At 39.8% G+C, this 23,498-nt stretch overlaps 3 long non-coding RNA genes across 3 annotated transcripts in view; all 3 read right to left on the reverse strand.

Moving 5' to 3' along the window:
- The window catches only part of LOC146513543 (uncharacterized), a 543,433-nt gene that overhangs the window by 375,706 nt on the left and 144,229 nt on the right, over positions 1-23,498 (reverse strand). The window lies entirely within an intron of this gene.
- The window catches only part of LOC146513558 (uncharacterized), a 125,166-nt gene continuing 108,274 nt past the window's right edge, over positions 6,607-23,498 (reverse strand). Inside the window, exon 2 of the long non-coding RNA XR_014875174.1 lies at positions 6,607-7,535. This is a non-coding gene — a long non-coding RNA (uncharacterized LOC146513558). The remainder of the gene's footprint in view (positions 7,536-23,498) is intronic.
- LOC146513559 (uncharacterized) lies at positions 10,352-23,422 on the reverse strand. Its single transcript, XR_014875175.1, has 3 exons — positions 20,620-23,422; positions 17,061-19,340; positions 10,352-10,466 (listed from the first exon to the last, which is right to left on the reverse strand). It is a non-coding gene; the product is annotated as an uncharacterized LOC146513559 (long non-coding RNA).

The raw sequence follows: 23,498 nt of genomic DNA on the forward strand, positions 1-23,498 counted from the left end.
CCACAATGCACTGTGGCGTGACATCAACTCCAAAGCCCTATTTCTCTTCAAGAATGTTGTGAATACTTTGAGATTTATGTTAATTGAAATTCCTACCTCTACATTTACTTTTTAAAATATATAATTAGCACGTGCAATGTTGTATATGTTTTTTTAGTTTTTATTCCTTTTAATTCTATTTTCACTTTTTTATCTCTGAATTATTGAAACAGAGCTAGATGACATTTTCAGCAAAATTATAATTCAAATACTCCTTTAATTATTAATTGTTCTCATTAATTTTTAGATCCTTTTATATATTTTTCCATAGTTTTACATTTTAATTTAACAGTTCAATCTTTCAAATAATGGACAAATATTTGTGAAAGTATGATACATTAGTGAATGTATTTTAACAATCTAAATATGCATATGTACAGAAAAATATATTTAAAAACAAGAAAATTGTTTTATTACATTTACAGTAATGTTATGTTATTTTACATTTGACATGTAAAATCACAGTCTATTTATGTAAATTTATTGATATTCTAGAAAAGCAGTACAAAACTGTAAAATATACAGTAAAATACTTTTATATTCCTTTTTTTTACAGTGAGTGAATGTTATGAATATTTCAGTATTCATGGAAAAAATTCACAAACCTCACGAGTTTAGAACAGAGTGACATTTAAAATTTGAAAAACAAAAACTCTTGTCTTGTAATGTGATTCATTTGGACAAACACAGGTTGAACTCAAGGTTGTCTTTGTAGTAGCCCTGTCAATTTATTAGATGTCATAAAAAACGTGGAAATTTTACAGAAAACAGCCTGCTCACATGCTCTAAAAGATTTTAATTTACACCTGTTAGTAAAGTCAACTCCTGTAAATAGTCCCAGCAGTATGGAAGAAAGAAACCTCTTTTAACAGGAAGAGAGCTCCAGCAGAATGAGCTCAGAGGCAACATCAGGGTGAGGGTAAAGAGAAGAGAGGAAACAGGAGAGCTCTTAAAGACAAGAGAGAGCCCTGAAGCGGGAGAATGAAAACATGAAAACACTGCAGGTAAAGAATGAAAAGGTTCAAACTCCTGCTATTGCCTACTTCACAGTGGACACAGTGCTTTGATCCTAGGTTCTGGTTAGCAGGAATTTCCTGCTGACATTTTTTCTAATTTGTCAAACTGGGAGACATTGTCAAAGCACCGTCATTCATCTTAACTCACTGACCTTTTTTCATATCGTCTGCTGAAGAGCTGCAGACTGTACATATGCAGATAACCCTCACAGCCACTAGGGGGACCTCGAGATGCAAGCTTAGTCTCAGTTGGAGAAAATTAAAATGTCCTGTCCTCGTTTGTAGCTTTGTTTTTTTTAGTGAAGTGAACTTACGTGCTTAAACATGAAATATAGAATATAAAGAAAAATAAGCTCCAGTAGGGAAGTTAATAAATTCAGATCATTCTGATCTGTTTAAAAAAACAAAAAAAACTAAAAACAAACAGAAAATAAAGAAACAGTTTTTCAGTGTGTGCGACAGAGCTGGAAGACATATGCTGAATAAAATGGGAATTGCACACAGACAGGTCAAATAAAAACCACAACTGAACCCTGAATAGAAGAAAATAAGTCTGCAGTAAGCTGCAGAGAAGCTCCTGTGAACTGTGGATAAGTGATGGTGACAATGCTGGAATTTTTGTCTGGATTAAACATATTTATATAAGAAAATAAGCTAAATTTATTTATTTTATTTATGATTTGAAGGACACGTCGGGTAAATGGTCAGAAGATGTGACATTCATTACCTCACACTGACATTTTGTAGGTTTTTCTCATTCCACTCATACACAAGCCAGCATCACATTGCTCTCTATGAACCTGATCTGAATAGCCTGTTTCAGTCCCCTGCAGACATGCAGTTGCAGTCAGAAGTATCATCATGGGCATGAATATCATGTTAATTTTGGACTTTATTGATTACTTTGAACTGGTCTTTTCCTGTGGTGGAATGATTGTACCTTTAATGATGTATCTTTAATGATTTTAAACAACAAGAATCAGGTACAATTTGTTAATCAATTTTATTACTGACATACATGTTAATACTGATGTTTAACATCTTAACCAAATTATCGAGGCATTCATTGATGCTGCAGCAGGTGCTTGATGTGTTAATTGTTTCTTTGTCTCTTGTTTGATAAATTCAGGCTTTGCCCACTTCACAGTCTGCCTCACACAGTACTCCCCTCTGGGTGTCAAAATCTGAAAAAAACACTTAAATCTGATTTTATAATCAAGGGTGCTCAAAATATGCCCACATTTTGCTTTGCATGTGTGAAAATTACTTTAAAGTTTTTTGTTTTTTACTTTAACCCTGTCACACATAGTGGTCACTACAGTGGACAGCTATTCAAAGGCTGTTTTATTGTATTTGTGTCAGTGTTGATGGTATACTTGCACATAAACCACTACACTGGACACTGATGCGTCACTCCATACCCTGCCATGTTTTAAAAAATGCACATACAAGTTCAGATACAAGATTTTTTTTCATGCCTAAAGATAAATAAAAAAACTTAAGAAAAAAAACCCCTGATTGAGGTTGTCATAATTCATGGATGAAAGGGTTAATACAGAGCACTGCATTTCCTGCTGTGGGGACACAAGAGGGAAAATACATGAAATTGAAAGTATTTCTTGATTTGATTGGTTGTTTTATTCACTTAATTAGAGGGAAAATGCAGAGTTTGGCGGTTACAGTAGAATTTCCCTCCAGTCTGGAGCAGAGAGTAGGCTGACAGACTTACACGAGGCATCACAGCAGCAAACAGCACGAGCAGCAGTCCCACTGTGAAGCTGAGAGTCCTCATGTTGTCTGTAGACCTGATGATGCGGATGCTTCAGAAGATGTCTGAGGTGATCTGTCTGATTACCTCACTTTAAGTCTGCTCACATGTTCTTATCTGCACATTCAAAGTGGAAAAGTGTTCAAAAACCCAGTAGGTGGTTAGGTGAGTGGGTACTGCTGCAACACGAGACAACAGGAAGCCCGAGGGACTCGACATCGCTGGGAATATCTGACAAAACGAGCTCAAACAAACCGCCCAGCGTTCCGCAAACTCTTTACTCTGCATGCACGCACTGGTTTTACATCACAAACCCTCAAAGTAGGTCAGACTGGAAATATCAAGCACAGGCAAGTTTAGAGCTTTTTAGGGGCCGTCAAGCACCTAAAAAGCTCATGATAGCACGCTTAACAGTATCTTTAGAAAAAGGGGTGATAACAGTGTAATTTAGTATTATAAGTATATATGTTATATTTTGCCATCTCTTCTACTGGAGACAGGACAGGATAAAAACAGGCTTAACTGCACAGTGTTCTTGATGTTGTGATGTTACAGTGCACTCACACACACGCACAGCTGCTCCGACAGCGCAGCTCGTCATTAACAAAACTGAGACTTGTGTTGCTGTGACAGAAAGAAGACAAAGAGCTCACTTCATGAAGTCATCGGTGAAGGTTTTTAAACACACTTTACCTGAAACAAAATGCTGTTAAGGCTAGATCATTTGAGATTATCAGCTAATTTTACCTTTCAGAGCTGTTAGTCTGCTGGCAGCCAAGGAGCTGATCTACTTTATTATTTTAGCTTGTTAAACATTTCAGTTGATATTCTGCTCAAATTGGGCTTCGTTGTTTGTTCGCAGCACAACTGCAGATCCTGGTGAGAGCAAGTCAAAAGGACGTTACCTGTCATGTGAACAGCAGCAGCTGGTGCTGTGCCAAAAAGTGATTTCTGATGGTTCAATGAGTTTATTTGGTTTGTTTGTGTGTTTTACATCTGATATTTTTACTTATATCAGTAAATAGACTGTAGAGAACAGGATTTATAAAGGGGTTATGTATAAAATAAAGAAATGACCTGTTTTTGTAGTATCTTTATGACTTTAGATTATAATCGATCCAGGCCATTTTGGTCACTTAAAGTATGTTTATGGAACTGCAATGATATATTTCTTAAACTTTCTGTGTCCCTCTTGAGTAGATCTCTCTTGAAAACGCATTTTAATGTCAATGAAATTTGACCCAAATGACCCAAATAAATAAAGATTAAAAAAAAGTCCAGTTGTAGTCTAGTTTGTGTTAGGGAAGTTGTTTCTGACTCAAAATGATTTCATATCATTCATGAGAAATATTTTTGACTTAGATTGTTATCAAGTCATTTATAGAAGTTTAAATTCCCCTAATATTTGATGGCAAATGCTAGAAAACGCTTTTTGGCACGGCCCCGGTATTACATTTGTACGCGCCAGGTTAGCAGATCACTCGCAGGGCTTGCACCCCGCGGTTAACTTCCTCATGAAGTCAGCTCTGGCTTAAAGTAAGAAGCAAGAAAAAAAAATCCATTTTACAAATTGTCAGTGTCTCCGCTGGTTTACGTGTTAATGAGTACAAATAACAGGCAGCTCAAACTTAAGAACACTGTGAGCGCACCGTAATTCATCCTAACTCACCGACATCCGTTCACATGGTCTGAAGAGCTGTTTCTTCCTCCATGCGGACAAGGATGCAGATAACCCTCACAACCACTAGGGGGACCGCGAGCTGCATGCTCAGTCATTTCTGGAACATGACTGGATTTCATGTAGGTTACACAGAAAACTCAAAACACTGAAAACAGAAAATAAACAAGAAAACACAGAAAATAAAGAAACAGGAGTCATTGTTTCAGTGCGTGTGACAGAGCTGTAACAAATGTGCTGAAGGAAATGGAATTACACACAGACAGGTCGATTAAAACCAGCACTGAAACCTGAACAGATGAAAATACGTTTGCAGTGAGCTGAAGCTGATGGTGAGTGATGATGAAACACATATATAAGAAAATAAGATAATTTCCCAGATTATTTATGATTTGGGAGACACGTCAGGTAAATTCAGAAGACATAACAGTCATTACCTCACAGCTGTACACTGACATTTTTCTCATTCCACTCATAGACAAGCCAGCATCACAGTGCTCTCTGTGAACCTGATCTGAAGACTCTGCAGTCCCCTGCAGACATGCAGGCGATTGTGGCTCAAGAGTTGGGAGTTGAGAGTTCGCCTTGTAATCGAAAGGTTGCCGGTTCGAGCCCCGGCTCCGACAGTCTCAGTTGTTGTGTCCTTGGGCAAGACACTTCACCCGTTGCCTACTGGTGGTGGTCAGAGGGCCCGGTGGCGCCAGTGTCCGGCAGCCTCACCTCTGTCAGTGCGCCCCAGGGTGGCTGTGGCTACAATGTAGCTGCCATCACCAATGTGTGCGTGGATGACTGGTTGTGTAAAGCGCTTTGGGGTCCTTAGGGACTAGTAAAGTGCTATACAAATACAAGCCATTTACCAGTCGTGGTCAGAAGTTTTGCAGACACTCATCACAGGCATGAATATCATGGTAATTTTGGACTTTAATGGTTTCTTTGAACTGGTCTCTTCCTTTGCTGGAATGATTGTACATCGTATTATCTTCAATGACTTAAAAACAAGATTTGGGTGCAGTCCAAACGCCACTAATATTCGATCCTCTCCAAGATGCACCTCGACCACATATTTTTATTACCCATCAACAAGCTTCTGGTACAATTATGGCCAAATATATGACCACTTTTTGTCAGAAATGATAGAGTTCATTTAAATTGTTTGGTTTCTTATGGTTAAAAGCTGGGCCCATGCTCATCTTTAAAGCGTAGACTAGAAAGTTTCAGTAGGGTTCAGTAGGTATGTTTGGGATCATTGTCCTGCTAGAACACCCAACTGTGTACAGGTTTCAACCATCGAGCCATTCATGTTAGGTGAGGTGGAAGAGATGGTCCTCCTCCTTTGTTAGTCCATCCACTTTGTGCAATGTATCAGTATCACTGGTAGCAAAACAGCCCCACAACGTGATGCTAGCACCACCATGTGTGACAGATGACCCAGTGCTCTTTGGTTAGAAAGCCTCACCTTTATTCCTGCAAATACACCGTCATTGTAGCCAAACAGCTCTAAGCTCCTTGGACTTTGTTTTAAGTATTGGTGAATCTACTGAGTGCTGTTTTCTATCATGTAATCAACCATAATCAGTTAATAATAGGCCTTGTGTAGTTGAAAGACGCTGAAGAACCTTCAGCACCACTAATAAAAGATTTAAGTGGATGTATGTTAATAATTGAAGGTGTAAAATCACTAGATGGCGGGTCGACTGGACCAGTGCAGACATGCTGCAGGACCGGATGCGCTGCCTACACCGGCTAAATACTCAGACCAGCCTCTCTGGCACTAACACATTCTGATGCTCGCTTTGAACTTCAACACTTCGTCTTAATCACGTCTACATACAATGAACTGCTGCAAAAAGTACATTTAACATCCAAAATAATCATGATAAAAGGTAAGATAAATTATTATTATTATTATTATTATGAACTTTAGAGCAGCTCAGGGAAGTTTTCCCTTTTCAGATAACGGGTTTGTAAAATGTCTTCTTAGTCCCATAGTGCACATTCACCTTCACCTGTACAAACTCTACTGACAAAACCTTTATAACCAGCATTTGGATCAATTTCAAAAATTAGGTCATTAAAACACACTTTTACATTCACAGTCAGAGTCGTTTCGTTTTATGAAATGCAACTTTAATGAAGAATAAAGCAGAGCGATACAGAGTGATGTATAAATGCTTCAGATATGCTGTAGCTGCATAACAATGAAGACAGTGAAAAAAATTATGAAAAATGATTTACTACTTGTTATATATACAGCTGGATCCAAAAGTATGAGAACATCTCTAATTGGTGCACAATTTTCATCTGAATCTGGAAATAATCTGAAAGTCTGAGGAATCAAAACCATTTAAAACTGTTTTTAATTTTGTGTTAGAGACTAGTGCCAGGAAAATGAGTGTGTAAGGAGATAAATAGCAGAGGAAGTGAAACCACAGTGGATCAAACCTGCAAGGAGACTTTAAGTCTGGAGGTGGTTTTGTATTTCTGTGGTTCTTAAGCACTTTCACTTTGCTGTAATATCATTTACAGATGATCAAGGAGGGAAGAAATGTCATGAAGTGCCACAGTCGAGCTCACGGAGTGCTTTAGAGTGACCCGTTGTTTCACAAGTGTTAAGTATGTTTGATTTAATTCCCCTGTGGCAACAAGACTGAAAACACCTGAATTCAAAGAGTCCCAATACTTTTGTCCATATACTAAATACTGAAATTAATTTATCTGAGGTTTAAAATTTTACCCAAATAGTTAAACTGAATTTGTGATTTGCAAACATTTGAAAACACAGAAAAAATAAATTCATTCTCTCTTCATTAAACGTTACAGTATTTAAGTGAGTAAGTTATGCAGAGCTTTGAAACTGCAGCATTGCCTCGAGTCTACAAAGCAGTTTTATGCAGTGACCGATGATTTCTGGCTTGTCACATTTATTGGAGCCATGGCAGATTTTTGATGCATTTATTCTGCTCTTTTGACAAATTCTCTCACTGCCCAATCCTCGTCCTGCTTCACACAGAAAAGCTTTTTGAGTGTCTCGATCCTGCAGAAAAATCAGTATCATTATTTTGCTCTCATATTTACACATTTTACTGTCAATAGCAGAGGTACAGTTTTGATGTGGATGATCATACATCACTTACTTGGCAAACATTAGTGATCGAATCAAAGAGACAGTGAAAGACAAACTTACACAAATGCTGGTTTGGGGCATTGACTGTGAGTTTTGTTGATGGAGACGATGTTCGCCTTTGGGATCCGTTTGTCAAAGAATTCAAAACAGCAATACTCAGGAGTAATCATTGCCTTAGCTGTAACAGGGAAACAGGGATTACTCAGTGCTGCGTCTGCTTCTAATGACTTCTCCAACATGTAAAATAAAAAACCTGCAATTTCTCGTGTTATAATAACATGTTGAAAAATATTCCTATCCTGTAAAAACTGGGAAAAATCCAACACGAGTGCAAAACAGAACATAAATAAGAAATCCTGAGTAATAAGATGTAATAAGTTTTAATTGTTGTTAATTATGAATCTGACAGAGTAAGTAAAGTAAATGTTCAAAGTTTATTTATTAAGCGCTTTTCACAAACAGGCGGTCACAAAGCGCTGTACACAAACGGCTAAAATAAACAAGAACATTAGTAGCTTAAATAGACAATACAAAAGATTAAATAAAATACGGTAAGGTTAATAGGTAGTTTTAAAATAAAATAAAAACAAACAACAACAAAAATCCTGTTTAAACAGAAACGTTTTTAAGCACAGAGTAGTTGTGGTGGTTGTTCCACTGTTCTTGGTGCCACAGACTGAAACGCTCTGTCTTTAGTCCTGTACGGGGAACAACCACCAAACTCTGAATCTGGGAATGGAGACAACGAGCAGTAGTGTATTTTAAGCCGAGATAAATCATCTGGGGTCTGGGCATTTACTGCTCTGTATGCTCTGACAGAAGCGAGGCTGCCATGTCGCGCTATCGGCCCTTCTGGCCAACACCAGTAGGCGGTAGGTGAAGTGTCTTGCCCAAGGACACAACGACCGAGACTGTCCAAGCCGGGGCTCGAACCGGCAACCTTCCGATTACAAGGCAAACTCCCAACTCTTGAGCCACGGTCGCCAAAGAATATAAAATAGGAGTGATGTGAGCTTGCTTGCTAGAATGTGTGAGAAGACTGGGCGCAGCATTTTGTATAGCTTGCAGGAGAGAAAGAGATGATTTGTCCAAGCTGGTAAACAGGACATTACAATAATCTAAACATGATGACACAAATGCATGAAGAATTTTTTCTAGTTCAGCTGAGAAAACCATATGTCGCAATTTAGAGATGTTCATTAAATAAAAGAAACAGGAACGAGACAAAGATTTTACATGCGAGTCAAGGCCCAGAGAAGAATCAAATATTACTCCAAATATTTGACTTAGCAGTTGGACAGAAAGAAGGAAGAACCTGATTGATTTTAGCATATAGTTCAGGAGGAGCTATGATCATGGTCTCAGGCTTGTTAGTGTTTAAAACAAGTTAATTGCTAGATAGCCAATCAGTAACCTGAGTTAAGCAGTGGACTAGGGCGGACAACCTATCCAGCTGATGAGGTTTAAAAGACATATATATCTAAATGTCATCGGCATAGAAATGATAAGAAATGTCACTAAAAGATTGATTAATGCCAGCTAAAGGAAGAACTTAGAAAGAAAATAATAATGGACCCAAAACTGAACCCTGTGGAACCCCACATGTTAGGGGAGAACCTGTCTGTTCTAACAGAGAAGGTCCTAAAAGATAAGTAGGAAGAAACCAGTCTAAGGCAAAGCCAAATACACCAGCCAAAGCTTCATATCGAAGGCTGCAGTGAGATCAAGCAAAATGATCACAGACTTATTCCCCACATCAGAAGCCATTAAAAGATCATTATAGACCCTCCAGGATTGCCGTCTCAGTGAAGCGCTGCTTCTGAAAGCCAGACTGAAAACGGCCAAGAATCTGTAATCTGCAGGCTGATGATTACAAGTAGAGCTGGCATCAAGATTCTGTTTCTTCAGTAGAAGAGTTACCGTGTTTAAAATAGGATGGAACATGACTTTGTCTCAATAGCTGTAATTGGAGAAAAAGAAATACATGACCCAGGGCACTGAGGCCATCTACATAAGGGGAGGCAATCACCTTATTAACAAAGTAATTGAGAAAAGTTTACATCAGAAAGTAGCACAGCATTCTGAGTTGGAAATAGAACCAATAACGCTGATAGTCTCAAATAATACTCTTAGTAAAAGTATTGGGGTAAAATATAATTAATAAAATTCATGAAATAGTGACTTTTTAAAAATACTTTTATTTGCTCAGGCTTTCTTTAATAATGAGAACGTGATAATAATAATAACAATAATAATAATAATAATAATAATAATAATAATAATAATAATAATAATAATATCCAATCATAAGGAATTATTTTGTGCCACTATTCTCAAATCAGGTTGCAGGAAGACGAAGCAAAGAAGCCCAGACCTGTTTCTCAAGCCGATCTTTACCCCTCAAGCTCGGGTCTTCTACCAAACACCTGGGACCTTAAGGGTCCTGTGCAGTATCTTTGTTGTTCCTAGGACTAGGCTCTTCTGGACAGAGATCTCCGATTATCACTGGGACCCTCCACATCTTCTCAAGCTCCTTTGTTAGCACTTGGTATTTTCTCGAGCGTATAGTCATTTGATCATTTCCATTTTTCCATTTTGGTTTTAATCACAAAAACACAGAAAATTTAGCGCTCACAGTAGAATAAAGTAAGCTAGAAGACTTACAGGCATCGCTGTGGTGAACAGTGAACAGCACGAGCAGAAGTCCCACTGTCAGGCTGAGAGTCTTCATGTTGACTTCACTGTAGACCTGATGATCCTGATGTTTCAGAAGGTGTCTGAAGTGATCCGTCCGAACACCCTGCTTTAAGTCACGTTCTCATCTGCACATCGAAACCAATTCTAAGAAAAGTGGAAAAACAATCAACAGCCCCAGGGTGGTTAATAGATTGGGTTTTTCTGCAACATGAGATAACAGGAAGTTTCAGAATATCAATCTGATTATCTGATAAAACAAGCTGAAAAAACCCAACGAGTGTTCTACAAAGTCTTTACAATGCATGCAGTATCTTTATCTCATGTCTCAAACAACGCAGATTAATAGGTCAGGCTGTAAATACTACAGTATAATTTGATGATAAATTCAATTTACAAGGATCTTTTTGTGGTTACACGTCTTCCATCTTATGGTTTTAGAAATTGTCGAGCAAAGACTAACGGCCTCGGCAAGTTGCTTGAAGAGGTATACCAGATAGACAGAAGGCAACTGAACTCTACTGAACCATCCGAGCTATACTATCAGTGGCAGGGGGACAATGTGAGAACAGCCCCACCAAGGCAGTACACTGCGCAATACTGGATGTGGTGTACAACACTAGAGGCCAACTTCAAGCCAGTGGCACAACTTACCATAAAGTGTGGGATGTACCAAGGAGATGGCCTGTGAACACTGCTGTCCTGCATACATTTGAACCCCCCTCAGTGCAACCATTAAAAAGACTGGCTATGGATACCGACTACAGAATGGAGCAATCATCAGCCACCTCCTCTGCATAGATGACATCATGCTGTATGCCAGGAGTGAACAAGACATTGATTCACTGATCCCACCACGAGGATCTACAGCAGGGGCCTCAAGGGCCGGTGTCCTGCAGGTTTTAGACATGTCCTTGATCCAACACAGATTATTTAAATGGCTAAATTACCTCCTTAACATGTCTTGAAGTTTCCAGAGGCCTAATTATTTGACTCAGGTGTGTTGACCCAAGGTTAAAAGCTGCAGGACACCGGCCCTTGAGGCCTGGAGTTCCGCACCCCTGATCAGAGCAACGACATCGGAATGTCAATCGGACTGGAGAGGTGTAGTCGGAGGGTAATGAAGAGAGGGAAGGTAGTCAGAACTGAGGTGATTGTACTACCAGACGGTAGCATTACAGACATCGAGGACAGCTACAGATACCTAGGAATCCCACAGGCAAATGGGAACTAAGACGAGGCCACTTAGAAAGCTGCACCTAAGAAGTCCTGAGGAGTCAGCTGAATGGAAAGAACAAGATCCAGGCAACCAACACCTACACCTGAGTTTTTAATACATGGGAGAATGGATCTAGGATTTGATGTTGTTTACATCAAATCCTGAACCTACCGTCTGAATGTCGCAGCTAAAATCTAAACACCTCACACCAAGCAACATTTATCAAATCGTCTATTGTCTCATTTTGGTGAGTCAGAACAAATTTCAGTCTAATGTTAATTTTCGTAACTGACACGAGTGACATTAAGTGTTTTTGCAGTGGTTACTGTTCGATTTCTATCAGCTCAAATCAGTCAATTTTCCTCTGGCCTTCACAAAGTATTTTCTCCCGGAAAAACCGCTGCTCACTGGATATTTCCTCTTTATCAGACCATTCTCTCCAAACCCTGGAGACCCTAAAGTGTGGGAAAATTCAAGTAAATCAGCCATTTATGAAATATTGAGACCAGCTCGACTGACACCAACAACCACACCACATTCAAAGTCACTTAAATCTCCTTTGGCTGATTAGATATGAATTGAACAGCAGATATGGTGCAAAATGTAGTTTGATTGGTTTTGGTCATATACAATCACAAGGAAGTCATTTTTAAATGCTTTTCAACAGAAATGTTTGATACTACAGATCATTTTACCTCAATTGCAAGAAATGGAAAGGTCACTGACTGTTTGACTGAAAAATTAATGTTAAAAGTTCAAATATGTTAGTAGAAACAGAGGATCGTCAATGTCTACAAAGTAACTGACATTATGCTTTTCCTTTAAAATGCCCCACCTCTTTATGGGAACTTTCGCAACCAGCATACTTATAAATTCCAAAACAAAGGCCACAGCATGAAAACACTTTTACATTCACTGTCAGATGGAGTTGTTGAGCTTTGTGAAATGAAACTTTAATGAAGAATAAAGCAAAATAATAAAGAAAGACATACAATCTTTTTAGATACACTGTAGCAGCATAACAATAACACAGTGAAGACAAATGATCACATGATTTGATACATGTTATACGTAGCTAGATCCAAAAGCCTGAGAACACATTTAATGTGTGCAAAACTTTCATCTGAACCTGAAAATAATCTCAGAGTCTGAGGAATCAAAAATATTTGCAATTGTTTTTAACAATCACTCTCAGAGATTAGAGCCAGGAAAACAAGGGTCTTTGTAAGGAGAGGGAGAGATACCACAGTGGATCAGACGGTGAGAGTTTAAGTCTGCTGGTGTTTCCAGACCCAGAGCTGAAGACCTGATGTGAGTCAACTGCACCCTGACTGAGGACAAGCAGTGATCCATTCTTCAGAGATGTGCTCCAACAGTGATGTAGATCTTTGTGGAGAAGAATTCACACTGCAGCAGGATATTGAAGCCAAACACACCTCAAAGCTTTGGAGATCTGAAAGAAAGCCTAAGAGTGCTGACTAACATAAACTTTGCTCATCAAATGAGGCTCTTTGAGACACTGTCACATCAACCTGGGTCAACATGGCTTAAGGGGAGGTAGGCGGTGTAGAATACTATATGGACAAAAGTATGGGGTCACCTACACATTACACCTACAGGCCATGAAAACCCAGAACACAATTTTAGTTCCAGAAGAGGAACTCTGGAGTTACTTAGTCACCAAAACATTGGGGACTTTTTCAGCACTCTGTCTTTGCACTCACTAACCCTGCCATCTAACTTTATGTCGTCTGGCGCTTCATGTGGTTCTTCAATGCTCCCATCTTACAGTAAGACCACCTTCAGATGATTATGGGATATTAATGAGGGAAGACACTTTATGAACTGAGTTTTACAGACTGGATTAACATAATTCCCAAATTATGAAGTTGATATTGTGATAATGTAAAAACAAAATTGAAATCAGCATAAAATAAATGTTCTCTATATTCTGCAGCTGTAATTAAGCAGGTAAAGAATGAAGGGGTTAAAATTCCAGCAACAGTTTACAAAGCAACTTCATGGAGTGACAGCATTTTGTGATTTTTGAAGTGTTAAATGTAGCATTGGTTCAATTTTCGCTCTCTCTTCTTTGACAAATTGTTCCATTGCCCACTTCACAGTCTGCTTCACACAGAAAAGCCTTCTGGGTGTCTCGATCCTGCAGAAAAATCAGTATCATTATTTTGCTCTCATATTTACACATTTTACTCTTAATAGGAGAGTTATGGCTTTAATGTGGATGATCATACATTGCTTATACATTACTTCATGGCAAACTTTAGTGATCGAATCAAAGAGACAATGAAAGACAAACTTACACAAATGCTGGTGTGGAGCATTGTCTGTGAGTTTTCACGATGGAGACGATGTTCGCCTTTGGGATCCGTTTGTCAAAGAAGCGAAAACAGCAAAGGTCAGGTGAATTCACTGCCTTAGCTGTAACAGAAAAACAGGGATTACTCAGTGCTGCGTCTGCTTCTAATGACTTCTCCAACATACCAGATATAAATAAGGTTCATGCTCATCAGGCAACAAAAATACAGTCTTTAAGTCTGACGTCATTAGCTGCTTCTGGGTCCAAACTCTCCACTTCAAACGAACACTGCAGCACCACTGAGAGTTACAAACTGCCTAAATTCTTTCATCTGTAATAAAATCATCAGCGTTGCTGCTTTACCAGGTGTAACAATTAAGTTTAACATCCAGGCACCCATGAAAACAGGATTTATAAAGTTTAATGGAATTCAAACTTAGCAGGGAGTTAGCTCGATAGTTTCCATCCAAATATAATATACTATGTTCTGACTGAGGGATTTCTGAATAAATTAAAACATACAGCTCTGCTATCACTTCCGACATAAATGAAGACAGAAAACTGAACAGCAGCGACGTTTGTAGGGTTACTGAAGTTGGACTACCTGGTATATAATGTTGTGCTACGTGATTGCTAGCGACACAGCTATGTTAGCATAACATTAGCACAGTGAAGCTGGAGGATGGAGGATGTTCAAAGAGAAGATATAAAACAAAGTTCTAAGCTAATTGACCTTAGTGTTCTCCTTGAAAAAATAAGGTTTGCTGGTATATAATGATGTGCTACGTGATCTCTAGCTACACAGCTACAGTTAGCATAATATAAAGACATAAACACAGTGAAGCTGGAGGATGAACGCTAACTTTTTTACCACTGATGAAAGTTAATGTGAGGGTTCCCAATGATTAGGGACAAATGCAATCGCATGGCAGGATGCTTCAAATGGACCAAACTTTAGCCAGAGATATTCCATCCACAATACAAGGTTAGTTATTAATATGCTGCTGCGTGGGGTGGGTTGTAGTTACATTGTGTGGTTTTAAAAACTGAGCTTTAAAAAGAATAGTGGTAAAAAAAACCAAAAAAAAAAACGAGAGAGGCCCACAGTGATCACTGACTGTTTTCAGGGGCTTGTTCAGATTAAATAGAACAAAATATAAAGGATAAAAAAATGTTAAAAACACAACAGCCTTAATAAACACAGAGTATTTTGGACCTAGAAGCAGGGTTCATGCAGTGTTGCCAACTCCTCAGTAAGGAAAATCACTATTAGCTGTCCTAAAAGTCTCTAGAAGTTGCTAAATGACATCATGGCCTCATTTGCATGATTGGTCATGCTTATGTAATTGTAACCACGCTGTAGGAGAGAGAAATAACATCGTGGAAAAGACATAAAGTGAGTAAAAAACACCCTAAATGCATTTAGAATATATTTAGAACTACAAGTTAAATTTCTTTTAGCATTTATTGTTTTTTATAATGTCACAATTCCAACCCTCCTCCTTTATCTTGCTTGGGACTGGGAAAAGTGACCCAAAATAGGCACTCTGGCAGAAATTTTTTTTTTTTTTTAATGAGCGGGTAGTTTTAAACCTTGTGATCCACAAAAAGTAACAGTAAAAGAAGAACTGACTGCGTAACAGTCGGGGGGGATTCATTTGGAGTTTGGACACGTAGGTGTGAACATCTCCTGCTCTGACAGCAGCTGAGGGCGACTGCTGCGTGAGGTCTATCACCAGCAAAAGTCGCCAGATTTGTCGCTGGTGGCTTTTTAGAAAAAAGGTTGCTAAGGAGGTCTAAAACCCTCATACACACAATAATAACATGGACTGAACCACTACTCACAACCACTGGCCCTTTATATAACTACTGTATAAATTATCCATATATCTCACTGATCTCAACTGCACTACTGTAAATGCTGCATAGACAATCATACTGTACAATGTAATAATTATAGTTTTACAATTGTTTATTAATACTCCAATTGTATATCTACAATCTATATAGCTTTCACATTTTTAACCATATGTATAACCTGTTATGTAGCCTGTACATAGCTTGTTCACTCACTACAGCTATAGCCTGAACATACTTACACTTATAGTATATTCATAACTTACCTTCATACCGTGTACATTGTAACATACCTATAATAAATCCATATTGTGTAATATCTATATTATTGCTAAAGCACTTTCTGGAGGGATGCAAACTGCATTTCGTTGCCTTGTACTTGTGACATGTGAAATGACAATAAAGTTTAATTCTAATTCTAAAACTCGCTAAATATAGTGACAAAGTCACTAAGTTGGCAACACTGGGTTCATGCGTCATCACTGCAACAATTTTAAAAAGTCTTGTTCATCCTATTGGTCCAATTGAGCTAGTTAACTAACTTTAAAAAGCATTATTTGTAAATATATAAATACATTATTTATTGATTTTAATTAGTCAAAGTCTAAAAAGGGTCGAAACTCCTGCTACTCTGCGTACTTTGCCACACTAGGCTAGCTAGCGTTTAGCGTCAGTGTTATGTAATTTCTTTATTCATATATATATATATATATATATATATATATATATATATATATATCTTCTCGAGAAGAGCTCGAGAGGATGTGGAGGTGAAGGTAACGGTGGTCCCCGTGGTAATCGGAGCACTAGGTGCGGTGACTCCCAAGCTAGGCGAGTGGCTCCAGCAGATCCCGGGAACAACATCGGAGATCTCTGTCCAGAAGAGCGCAGTCCTGGGAACAGCTAAGATACTGCGCAGGACCCTCAAGCTCCCAGGGACCCAGGACCCAAGCTTGAAGGATAAACCGCCCGCAGGGGCGTGCTGGGTGTATATATATATATATATATGTGTGTGTGTGTGTGTGTTTTTAATTTATAAACAAAACCTTTTTTCAGTGGATCTGGCTATACACTGATTAAATTTACTTTAGGGTAAGGCCAATGCTACCTGTACATATACAGACAGTGAAAAAATATACTATGATCATTTTTTTAAGGCACGGTAAGATGCTGGAAATTTTTATCCGCTTTTTTAATTTAAAAAAACAAAAACAAATGTTTGTGCAAAAATTGCACAGATAGATGACAAAATAACCAACATATAATTTCTCATGGCAAGATAACATATTCAGAATTACTCATATTTTGTGTGTGAAAACAAGAATACCTGGGACTAACACAGACTTACAGGCATCGCTGGGGTAAACTGCAAACACCACGAGCAGCAGTCCCGCCGTCAGGCTGAGAGTCTTCATGTTGACTGCACTGTAGACCTGATGATAGTGATGTTTCAGAAGATGTCTGAAGTGGCCTCCTGAGCTTTAAGTTGCTTTCTCATCTGCATATTCAGTGCAGTTCTAAGGAAAGTGGAAAAATGATCAACAACCCTGAAGGTGGTTAATAGATTGGGTTTTTCTGCAACATGAGACAACAGGAAGTTTCAAAGACTCAATATCACTCTGATTATCTGATAAAACAAGCTCAAACAAACCACTTCATCTTCTACAAAGTCCGTACGATACATGCACTGCATGCATACTTGTATCTCAACTCAGAGTAGTAGGTCAAGCTGCAAATATTAAGCTATAATTAGATGGTAAATTCAATTAACAGGGATCTTTTCATGGGTCATTCATTCCTTTTCCCCCCCATTAAACCTCTTCTGTCATTTCATAATTTTCCTCAGTACTCCTTAATCATCAATTTCTGCACAACTGTCCTTCATTCAGGCTGCAGTGAAGGCTGCAGCAGATTCACAAGACAACACGTAAGACATCTGCTCATCCCTGATGTATATCAGTTCATGTTACACAAATTATTTTCTGCAAACAAAATATGTATTATGGATGTGTTATGTTTACATGTTGCATATTTGTCTAAATGCTAGCTGCAGAAACATTTCAAGCTGCATTGGAGGCACAGTTATAACCGACCGGAGCCAGAGGAGAAGAAAACACTTTTCTCAGAAAAGTGGCTCCAGGATGTGCCGTGACTTGAAGCTAACAAGAAGCGCGCTGAATAGTCTTGCAAGATTTGCTGCTCGCATCCACATCTAGGAGACAAATCAGGTGCATTTTTCAAAGGCTCAAAGAATTTTAACCATCCTTTATTTGGACAGCATGAAAAGAGCAAGGAGCACATGAACGTGGCGCAAGTCATGCTAATAAACAAGCTAGCCGGCAAGACGAGCAAAATGAAGAACAGCAGCAAACTCTGTTTAATATTTTTCTCCTCGCCTTCCATAAAGCTAAACACACACGTCCCATGTCGTCATATTCTGAGGATATTCCTTTATAGAAGTGGCTAGGAGTAAATGTCGGATATGCATATTATTCACGTGAAGGGGCACACGGATCGTTCACGCCATCAGTGGGGAATTACAAGCCAAATTGCAGTCTATCAAATTTTGGGGGCTGTTTTTTGATGGATCTGAGGAAATCACGAAAACTGAGCAGGAAATTCTTTACACTGTCTGTGTCCACCAACGGAGAGTTTACGGACTTTCTTGGACTGATTGAACTGGCCATAACAGATGGACTTGTGAGACTTTTCCAGGACACAGGCTTGGTCAATAACATTGGTCACTGTGTGCACAGACTGCTGCTAATGTGGGTATGTACAATGGCATTGTGCCAAAACTTGGAGATTCTCTTGTGCACATTCTGTGAAGAATTTCTTAAAATAAGCTGATCGCAACATTTTCTACTGTGAGACATTTAATCACTGTGCGGTCAAGCTGCTCCAGTTTTATTTGCAAAAAGGTGGAGGAAAAAATAATACTGCTCTGAAGAAGCTGTGTGAAGAAAATGGGATCTCCAATTAAGCGACACAGCTATGCTAGCATAACATAAACACCGTGAAGCTGGAGGATGAACGCTAACTTTTTTTCACTTGATAAAAATCAACGTGGGGGTTCCCGATAGTTAAGGACAAATGCAATCGCATGGCAGGATGCTGTAAACGGACCAAACTTCAGTCAGGAGAACAACTGAGATAAACCATCTACAATACAAGGTTAGTCATTAATATACAGCAACAGAATGGGAATAGAGCAGCTGCGAGAAGAAAAGAGAGAAAAATATCTGATTGTGTGTTTAAATGTAAGCATGTAGTGCACTTTTCGAAAATATTTCTAATAAGAAAAAGAGTCAAAAATTTAATTTAATTTTAATTTTATTTATAATTGATCCACCTCATGTTGTGTAGCTTTCTGGATGTTGTACTTATTGGGCTGTATGCTTATGTCTTGTATAGGCTATACAGTACATATTATGATGATGAATTTTTCATGCAACTGAAATGCTTAATTATTTGAGCTACTGCCAATAAGAATGTTAGACAATTTTAATATGAAACATGTATACTTATGTCTTGGTTCACTGAGGACTCACACACAGAAGACACAGTGGGGTTCATTTCACGCTCACCAGGTGTATTTACAGACAGTGCAGGGAACTGTGCTATAGAGCTTTGGAGCGTGATGTCACGGGGGTGGGCGTGGAAAGGATTTTGGCCTGATCCGCCATGTTCGGGGTCTAAGCGCAAGCAACGAAGGAGCAAAAGCACAGCCATGGTTCGTACTTGCTGTGTGGTCGGCTGCAATGTTCGATCTTACGATCGGCACGGGAATAAGCATGGGTTGTCTTTTTATGCTTTCCCAAGCTGGAAGCAACATCAAGGAGCTCGGGTATCGGATGTTACCAAACGAAGGCGTCGAGCCTGGATAGCAGCCGTGAGACGAGCTGATATCAAGTTCGTACAGAACGACCATCTAATTTAAAGGCTCTTGCTCAAACGTACTCGCACTACAAGGGTACACACACCATGAAATACCTGATCGGGATTACTCCACAAGGTGCAATTTCGTTCATTTCTAAGGGGTGGGGGGCCGTGCATCAGCTAAACACATCACAGAGCAATGTGGCATACTTAACAAGCTGTTACCAGGGGATGTAGTTTTGGCTGACAGAGGCTTTGACATCAGAAATGCGGTGGGAATGATGTGTGCGGAGGTTAAGATCCCAGCATGTTGTGTTTTGGTTAACATGTGCCCCAGTGTGGTAGTGAAACCAGACACACATGAGACTTGTTCTTGTTAATTAATGATTGTGAAAACTTTGAGTATGTCTCTGAAGAAATAGTACTAGGAAAACCTTTTTTGTTATGTGTAATTGTATGAACACACTGACATTACATTGTGTAACCATTTCTGTATCTGTATACTATAATTGACAGTTTATCATCGCTTTGAACTCTGTGTTTCACTAAAATGACATTATAATAAAAGCCAGGTAACGACAAAGATCTGCATTTGACGCTTTATTTTACACTTTGACAATTGTTACAAAATAGCCAAATCTTGCACCCAGCCGTTTGTAAATTGTATGTGCGCCTCCAGTGACTTGTAATTACGAAACTGGTTCGCTGTGTAGGCGCTTACTCCACAAACAAGATACGTGAAGATATCGGGTTAGGACAGTGGCGGTAAGTCGTCTGGGTCTTTACTCCACTGCCATATTTCATATGGGTCCAGATTTGCGATGCACTCTATTTTTTTCAAGTACCGCTGCTTCGCCTCTGGACGCAATCGGTCTCTATATCGTCCGTTTTCTTTGGAGCTGCTTTTAAGCATGATTCTTGTCGTCGTCGTTCCAACACAGTGTCTGTTTTGATTCGTAGACCCCGAACATGGTGCCGCGCTCCCACAATGCATTGCGGCGTGACGTCAACTCCAAAGCCCTATATACAAGTGTCACAGGGGTCCCGGCTCCAGGGAATCCAAGGTGGGGAGGACGGGGGGAAACACTCTTCCTCGCCGACTCACGACCAGTGTTGGGAAGGTGTTATGTTACTGCTTAGTTAATTTCATGTTTTAAATGTGCCACCCTGTGGCCCCTTTAAGTCGATATTTTGTGACAGTAGAAGAAGAGTTAGACAGGAAGTTCATGTTTTCTTGCTATGCTGTTTCAAGATGGCCGCTCCACATTCATGTCCTTCCTTTGGGTGTTTGTTAAAGCATTGTCTGTAAGTATTTAATGGTAAAAAGCAATGAGACACTCCAAGTGTTGTCTTTATGTGTGATGGATCACAGTTAGCACGTTTTCAATGCGCTATTCATATGTAAATGAAATCGCCAGTTCATATGCTAATTAGCGGGGCTAGTCGCCATGCTAGCTTCTCAAATGCATTGTTAGGTCATTGGCACATGTTGTTGTTAACAGTACAGATGAGTAATGTACATTTCCACATATGCTTTATTGTTACAGTTACACAAAGTGAAAGAACCAGTAAAGATCTCATCTATTGTCTGGAGTTCCTGGGTTCATGTTTAGCTGTTTGGAAAGCTAGTCAGACTTCTAGCGAGACCAATTACAGTGAAAAGACAGCACCACGGCAAGCACCATAGCTACAGAATTCTACTCATAACGAACTGTACAAGCCCCTATCCACTGGCTACAAAGAGTTTACCCCTCTTGTTCAGACACCATATAAATCCAATTGTGCTCACAGTGAACATGCCCCGAGCCAACCAATTTACGACCTTGCAAAATATCTAGCCCGCAGCCAGCTCATTACTACAGGCCTTACCAGCTTTGATGACCAACCCATGAATTACTGGCATGGAAATCATCTTTCAAAACCGCAATTGCAGGGTTAGACCTTTCACCAGGAGAAGAGCTGGATTTGCTCGTGCCCTACCTTGGTAAAGATTCAGCTAAACAAGCCAAACGAATGAGAGCTGTCAATATCAGATGCCCTGAAGTTGGTTTAGCTATGACTTGGGACAGACTTGAAGAAGTATATGGCTCCCCAGAAGCTGTAAAGCAAGCTCTCTTTCAAAAAGTCGACAGCTTCCCTAAAATCACACTTAAAGAGCCGACCTAATGTTAGAGCTAGAGGCAGCTAAGCTGGATGGTTACTTATCTGGCTTGTCCTACTTAGACACATCAAGAGGGATCCAAGCGATAGTCGAAAAATTGCCGTACAATCTACAAGAAAGGTGGATGAATATTGGTTCAAAGTACAAGCGCGATTATGGCGTCAGCTTTCCCCTCTTTACTGTGTTTGTCAACTTCATTCGCACTGAAGCCAGAACACGAACTGACCCTAGCTTCAGCGCTCACAGCTCTAACCAACCCATAACAACAGAACGAAAACACATGCATGAAAGGTTCCCCAAAGGGCCCATATCTGTTTACAAAACTCAAGTACAGGACAAGGCAGATGCAGAAAAACCCAAATGTGCTGTGAATCCAAATAAACAGTGCCCGATTCACAACAAGCCTCATCCTCTGAAAAGGTGCAGAGGGTCCAGAGAGAAACCCTTGGAAGAGCGCAAACAGATTCTCAAAAAATTAAACGTTTGCTTTCGCTGCTGCTCATCCACTGACCATTTAGCCAAGAACTGTGAATCAGAAATCACGCGCACTGAGAGTGACAGCAAAAATCCAATTTCTGCCCTCCACCCAGGTCCAGCACCACGGGAGTCTAAATCGCCCCGTTCCCCACAGCAAGGCGGGGAGAGTGACAAAGCAGACACCCAATAAGTCACGTCTCGGTGTGTGGAGAAGGAGTGAGCGCTAGAGAATGTTCAAAAATCACACTAGTGAATGTATATCCTGCTGGACACAGAGAGCAAACAAAGAAAATGTATGCAATCTTGGACGATCAGAGCAATCGATCGCTGGCACGTTCCCAGTTCTTTGATGTTTTTCAGATCCAAGGAGAGAGTCGCCCGTACATGTTAAAGACGTGTGCCGGACTTACAGGAGTATCAGGAAGAAGTGCTTCTGGCTTTATAGTAGAGTCAGTGAATGGAAAGGCAAGTCTTCCTCTGCCAACACTCCTCGAATGTAACAACATTCCAGATAACCGCTCTGATTCACATTCACAAAAGCTCCTTAGCGTAGTCACAGCCCCTCAAGCCTTCGTGTGTCAGGATGTAATGTGGACAGCATTGGTCAGCAGGTTTTCACACGCACAGCGGATGATCACAGACTTGCACCATCAGTTGAGGATATGCAGTTTCTCCAAATAATGGACTCAGAGTTCTATCAGGGCAGTGACAATAGCTGGGTTGGTCCTCTGCCTCGACAACGGCTCCTGAACAACAGACAACTGGCCTACGATCGCCTTATGTTACTCCGGCGCACTCTTGAAAAACGACCTGAAATGAAAACACACTTTCTGGAGTTTATGGAGAACATGCTTACCAGAGGACATGCTGAAGTGGCACCAGCTCTCAGTCAGAACCAGGAATGCTGGTACCTCCCTTTGTTTGGAGTTTACCATCCGCAGAAACCTGCCAAAATTAGGGTGGTGTTTGACTTAAGCGCCCCATATGAAGGAGTCTCTCTCAACGACGTGTTGCTAACAGGCCCCGACCTCAACAACAGTCTTGTTGGGGTGCTCATAAGATTCAGAAAGGAGCAGGTGGCCATAATGGCGGACATTGGACACATGTTCCACTGTTTTGTTGTCAAAGAGAGCCACAGAGACTTTCTCCGCTTCTTGTGGTACAAAGATAACGACATGTCATCTGAAGTTATAGAGTATAAGTTATAGAGTTATAAAGTAAATGTGCGGGTGCACATTTTTGGGAACAGTCCCTCCCCCTCCGTTGCCA

Source organism: Neolamprologus multifasciatus, chromosome 7 (assembly GCF_963576455.1).
Source record: "Neolamprologus multifasciatus chromosome 7, fNeoMul1.2, whole genome shotgun sequence".
In the NCBI taxonomy this organism is placed as follows: Eukaryota; Metazoa; Chordata; class Actinopteri; order Cichliformes; family Cichlidae; genus Neolamprologus; species Neolamprologus multifasciatus.